General features: G+C 39.9%; 1 pseudogene; it reads left to right on the top strand.

Moving 5' to 3' along the window:
• Positions 1-4,850: 4,850 nt before the first annotated feature.
• LOC129490229 (glutamine synthetase-like) lies at positions 4,851-6,327 on the top strand (annotated as a pseudogene).
• Positions 6,328-6,914: the final 587 nt, after the last annotated feature.

The following is a 6,914-nucleotide window of genomic DNA, read 5'->3' as shown; positions in this document are numbered from 1 at the left end:
TGGCAGTGGTACAGAAACCCAGAACCCTGAGAGAAAACCTGTTCCTCTGGAAGGAGGAACTGGGGAAAAAAATGCCTCTGAGGTAGGAAGAGTGTGTGTGTGGGTGGATGGAAGAGTTTCTGTTATTTTTCTCTCTCTCTTTTCTCTAACTACCTTGTCCTGAGTGTAGACCCGATCAGACAGAACTGTATGATTATGGTGGCCACAACTCTAGGATAAACTCCAACTCTCTACGAAAGGACTGGTAAAAAGGGGCTCCTGAGAAACAAAGAATGTACTGAAAATCCAGCAGAGGAGAGAGGGGGATAAGGGATCGCCAACTTCCATGTGCATTGTCACAAGTCCATACTCACCACTAAGCTGTGTATGTTCAGAACACATGAAAAAAATGCATAGCAAAAGCTTTGAGAGCTGAACTGCCATATAGCCCATCACCTATGTCCCAGACTAACCTCTAAGTAGTGCGTGCAAAGAGCAGACCCAAACAGCATAGCAAATACTTCAAAAACTGAAGTCTTTGGAACTACTGCTCACAGAAAGTGACAGAACTTTCCATCCAGACCTAACAGGGTTAACTTCCTGCTAAAATAACAACAACCAACATTCTGCAGAGGACTTAAATAGGCCCAGAGTCTCACAATTTAGTACACAAAATGTCTAAGATTCAACCTATTAAGAATTAAGAAAATGTAACCAATTCTTAAGGGAAAAAATAATCAATAGATGTCAAACCCAAGATGTTGACATTATTAGACAAATACCTTAAAGCAGCTATTATGTGCATCTTCCAGAAGGTAAAAGTAAACACTGTTGAAATAAATAGAAATATAGAAGCTCTAAGCAAAGAAATATAAATTATAAAAAGGAGCCTATTGGAAATTTAAAACTGAGAAATACAGTATCTGAAATAAAATATTTACTGAACACAGTTGAGAGCAGAATGGAAATGACTGACCAATCTGTGAACTTGAATTTGGACCAGTAGAAATTTTCAATCTGAAAAACAGAGAAAAAAACTGGAAAAAAAAGATGAGTACAATCATGAGGACTTTTGGGACAATATCAAAAAGATAAAATTCACGTCAGTGGAATTCCAGGAGAGGAGAAAAAGATTGGTGTAGAAAATATATGTGATGATATAATGGCTGAGAATTACCCAAATTTAGTAAAGTTATAAATTTACAGATATGAAATCTCAGTGACCCCCCAAACAGGAATGAATTCAAGAAAACCATGCCCTAATATGGGAGGAAATTGCTTGATTTCATTTTCCCATCCTGGAAAATTCAACTTAACTCTATTGGTAGGAGAATACGTTTCACAGAATTCATTATTAAAGAACTCTGCAAAATCGTTATCTTTTGCTTAGAAACGCTATCATTTTATTATCCATAAACTTCAGAAAATGTAAAGAGAACTAATTAAGGAATCCTAACATTAAACTTAGCAAAGTTTAGTTTTCAAAAACTCTTTAATTTCTATGGCCTAAAGCAGGGTTCAGCAAACCCTGACACAGAGCTAGAGAGTAAATAATTTAGGTTTTGTGGATTTTGTGGCAGAAAAGACTCCTCCAGTCTCCTGCCTAGATGGTATAGATCTGGCTCTGGTATTCTCAGAGCACAGTAGGTAAAGAGAGCAAGGAGCATTCAGCTTTCACTACAGTACCCTCACCCATAGCTGTGCCTGGTCCAGGTGAGTCCAGGGTCTCTCTGCATTAATTTTTCTGGAGCATAAACCTTTAGGCTTTGTCCTTTTGTGGGAGAAGGAGTGTTAAAAGTTTGTGAGGAGTGGAAGAGGAGATTTAGGTGTCTGTTCTCATACTTTCAACCCCACTTTCAGAGGTAGCTGCCACCAAATCCTGAGCCTTTAGAGTTATTTGGCTTTATTCTCGTATAGTCACTTCACAGGCATTTCGCCTTTTCCTTTCTCAGGTCTCCTAAATCAATTACTACTAGTCCATCTGTTTTTCAGCTTCCAAAATTTTGTCGACAATTTTTATTTACTGTCATCTCCCTCTTCCTCCATCTGCTTTCCCATTTTCTTTAATATCATGGGTTTTTTCCTTCTTAAAAAATATTTTATGTCATTATAGCAGGGTAAATTAATGTGTTTAAATTTACCTGGAAATGTAAGTCTCAACAGGATATAGGTAGATATAGCATTTATTAAAAGTTAAGTTTGCTGGAAAACAGTAAGTTCCTTCAATATATAATCTAAGCTCTTTTTTTCCACTCAGGAACATTTTATTCTCTTATACCTTGCATTATTGCTTCTTTTTTTGTTGGTTTTGCTCCCTATTCCTACAACAAAAGTCTTTTATTCTTACATTTGATTTTCATCCTTTGCTGTCTATATCTATCATCTTCTCTTATAATGTCTACTTTGGAGTTTTAGTTTTGTTTTCGTTTTTACAGTCTGGAAATACTTCTCAATTGTATCCTTACACAACAGGAATCTCATTTTTCCATGAATCTCATGTCAGTTCTGCTTCTTATACAACTTTTGTTTCATTGAAATCTATTCTTTCTCAGCTAACACTCCTTTCATCTCTATTTACATCACATTTGGGTTTCTAGTCTTTTCCAATCATCTGAATGTCTTCCTGTGATCACCTGCTTTTCTTTTTCCCTCTTTTTCCTTTGTTCTCTTTTTCTTTTTCTGATAGACAAGGTCTTGCTCTGTCACCTAGGCTGAAGTGCAGTGGTGCAATCATGTCTCACTGCAGCCTCAACTTCCTAAGTTCAAGGGATCCTCCTGCTTCAGCCCCCTGAGTACCTGGGACTACAGGTGCATGCCACCATGCCTGGCTAATTTTTTTTTTTTTTTTTTGTAGAGACAGTTCTCACCATATTGCCCAGGTTGACACATTTCTTTTTTCTTTTTCTTTTTCTTCTTTTTTTTTTTTTTGAGACAGGATCTTACTTTGTCACCTAGGCTGGAGTGCAGTGGCGCGATCACAGCTCACTGCAGCCTCGACCTCCTGGGCTCAAGCTATCCTCCTGCCTCAGCCCTCCAAGTAGGTAGGACTAAAGGTGCGTACCACCATGCCCTGCTAAATTCTTGTATTTTTTGTAGAGACGGGGTTTTGCCAGGCACATTTCTTTTATTGAAAACACATTAAGCAGATATCATAGTTCCTAACATGTGCGTCTGCTTTTTCTAGTCAAAGCATTTTCAGCAGCATGTCTTTCCAAGTCTTTAGGGATGATAGTTCTATTTTCTTTACAATTCATAGTGTTTGTCACTAGTCCATGTTGGCATGTTGGCCTTTTTTTTTCATCCTTGAATGAAAATTGAAGTAGGTAGTCCTCATTTCATATTTTGAACAAGAAGCATTAACACCAAAACATTAGGCAGAACCAAAACCTGCACAGAAGTATCAAGGCTAGAAATGCCAAGAGGGAAATTTAAAGGGTTCACAAAGTAAAGAAGATCAGAGGCAGGTATCACCTGTTTCCACTGCAGTCAAAGAACAGGTAAGTCCAGACATGGAACATGTGGACATTTCTTTTGTGGATCAGAAGGTAAGGATCATCTGGGATATAATGATTAGGAACCATGGAGGTGGAAAGATTCTTTGAGAAACAGAATTGTGGTGATTTTTGCAGAAAGGAGCTTAAGATTTGATGATTGGACTTGTCCTCTTAGGGGTGGTATCCTTGTTATGGTTTGGGTCTGTGTCTCCACCCAAATCTCACCTTGAATTGTAATAATACCTACATGACAAGGGCAGGACCAGGTGGAGATAACAGAATCATGGAAGCAGTCCCCCTCCCACACCACCCCACCACCAACGCCGGTGCTGTTCTCATGATAGTGACTGAGTTCTCACAAGATCAGGTGGCTTTATAAAGGGCTTCCCCCTTCGTTCGGCTCTCATTGTCTCTCCTGCTGCCCTGTGAAGAGGTGCCTTCCGCCATGATTGTAAGTTTCCCGAGGCCTCCCCAGCCATGTAGAGTGTGAGTCAATTAAACCTCTTTATAAAGTACCCAGTTTGGGGTATTTCTTCATAGCAGCACGAGAACGAATTAATACAATCCTCTATCGCTATAAATAGTGTTATGACAATGTGTGACAGGAGTAAAATCTATCATGAATACATAGTGTCTATTTGAGAAACTTCCCCTTCCCCACCACTTGTGATTCTGGTGGACCTGTCAACTACAGGAGTCTACTCTTTTATCGGGGTAGGAACCCATTGCCCTGGCAACAGTAATTCATCCAAAGGGTGATGATGCTGGAGGTGAAATTTGAATCTAATGTAAATGGAGTTATAGAAAAAATAGCTGACCATGAGTGATACTGCCACCCTCTAAGAAACCCTAGATATAAAGTGAGAGGAATGTAGTGAAGACAATCATCTTATAAACATAAATGAGGAAAGGATGACCTCATGTTAGAGGAAGTGATGCCAGCAAAAACTTAACATTAAAGTACCTCTCAGAGATATGTCATAACATTGAAAGTACAAATGATGAAATGTTAGAAGATAATCAAAACTTAGAAAGGAGTATGACAATTTGCAAAGGCATAGAAAAGATGTTCATGCCATATCACAAGTTATACTATGAGAAGGTAAGTGCTATTCATACTTTTCTTGATAAGTGTGTGGTTTGTTTGTGTGGTAAGTTTTTTTTGGAGAATGTAAAAATGTCTTATTAAATCTGAGTTCAGAGAGTGTGTGGGAGCATTATCTCCACTGTTACACACTATGCAACTTAAAAAGATAATTTTTCAAAGAGAAATACATACTTGCCATGTACATGGACAATAATATTGCAAAAAGAAATGTCCTTGTTTCTTATGCAAATTGTTCCATAATTTTGAAAATTTTTGAATGTCACTGAATAGTTTGAGTAAAAAACTTAGAAGCTCTTGAATACTAGAATATTCAAAAGTGTGAACAAAAATCATGAGGGAGAGTCAAGAGTGGGAGAAGAGCGGAGCGTGTGAGCAGCACAGAGGCCTCCTCTCCTCTCCTCACCTCGCTCTCGCGGCCTACCTTTACCCGCCCGTCTGCTCAGCACCCAGAATACCTTCCACCATGACCACCTCAGCATGTTCCCACTTAAATAAAGGCATCAAGCAGGTGTACATGTCCCTGCCTCAGGGTGAGAAAGTCCAGGTCATGTATATCTCGATCGATGGTACTGGAGAAGGACTGCACTGCAAGACCCGGACCCTGGACAGTGAGCCCAAGTGTGTGGAAGGGTTACCTGAGGGGAATTTCGATGGCTCTAGTACTTTACAGTCTGAAGGCTCCAACAGTGACACGTATCTCATTCCTGCTGCTATGTTTAAGGACCCTTTCCGTAAGGATCCTAACAAGCTTGTATTGTGTGAAGTTTTCAAGTACAATTGAAAGCCTGCAGAGACCAATTTGAGGCATGCCTGTAAATGGATAATCGACATGATGAGCAACCAGCACCCCTGGTTTGGCATGGAGCAGGAATATACCCTCATGGGGACAAATGGGCACCCCTTTGGTTGGCCTTCCAGCGGCTTCCCGGGGCTTCAGGGTCCATATTACTGCAGTGTGGGAGCAGACAGAACCTATGGCAGGGACATCGTGGAGGCTCATTACCGGGCCTGCTTGTATGCTGGAGTCAGGATTGTGGGGACTAATGCCGATCATGCCTCCCCAGCGGTAATTTCAAATTGGTCCCTGTGAAGGAATCAGCACAGGAGATCACATCTGGGTGGCCCGTTTCGTCTTGCATCGTGTGTGTGAAGACTTTGAAGTGATAGCAACCTTTGATCCTAAGCCCATTCCTGGGAACTGGAATGGTGCAGGCTGCCATACCAACTTTAGCACCAAGGCCATGCGGGAGGAGAATGGTCTGAAATACACTGGGGAGGCCATCGAGAAATTAAGCAAGCGACACTAGTACCACACCTGCGCCTATGATCCCAAGGGAGGCCTGGACAATGCCCGACGCCTAACTGGATTCCGTGAAACCTCCAACATCAACAACTTTTCTGCTGGTGTAGCCAATCGTAGCACCAGCATATGCATTTCCCGGACTGTCAGCGAGGAGAAGAAGGGTTACTTTGAAGACCATCACTCCTCTGCCAACTGCGACCCCTTTTCGGTGACAGAAGCCCTCATCCGTACGTGTCTTCTCAATGAAACCGGTGATGAGCCCTTCCAGTACAAAAACTAAGTGGACTAGACCTCCAGCTGCCGAGCCCCTCCTAGTTTTTCATCCCACTCCAACTCTTCCCCCTCTCCCAGTTGTCCCAATTGTAACTCGAAGGGTGGAATATCAAGGTCTTTAAAAAAAAAATCATGGGGGATTTTTCCTATAATGAAATGATTGAAGTGTTCATACCTATAAAATTTTTCAATGTTGAAAAATAAAAAATAATTTTACAGCGCACCTTCCAAAATGTCTCCCGTAAGTAGGTAAGACCAACCTGTATATCTTAAGATATTAGTTAAGAATTTAGAGACAGAGGAAGAAAAATTCTTAGCCGTGGTTATTTTGTTAAGTTTTCTTTAGAAAAACACTTTAAATCTCGATATTTCTAATGTTTTAAATTGCAGTGTACTAAATAAATATTTGTTACTACTTTTTTCATTTCCCTATTCATTATAACCAACAAAAGATATTTTTTACATTTTGATGAAAAAATTGTGAAAGGTCACTAAACTGTTGTAGTTTTCCCCATTGATTATTAAGATCACTTTGCATGATTTCAGCATGAACAGTCCTTATGACTCCCACACCACTGTGAAAAGTGAGGATTCCTGTGATGAAAATTGAATCACTTCAGAATCATTTTTGTTGATAAGACCAGTAGTTCTCATGTCATGTTCCCCAAAATCCTGGGTTCCATCAAAGTGTTTCAAAGTTTTCAAACATTTCACAAATGTTTGATTTTAATTTCATTTAAAAAAATTAGCTTATTTC

The sequence above is a fragment of the Symphalangus syndactylus genome, chromosome 9, assembly GCF_028878055.3.
Source record: "Symphalangus syndactylus isolate Jambi chromosome 9, NHGRI_mSymSyn1-v2.1_pri, whole genome shotgun sequence".
Lineage (NCBI taxonomy): Eukaryota > Metazoa > Chordata > Mammalia > Primates > Hylobatidae > Symphalangus > Symphalangus syndactylus.
Note: the sequence above shows the minus strand (reverse complement) of the source record. Positions and strands in the feature narration are given on the sequence as shown.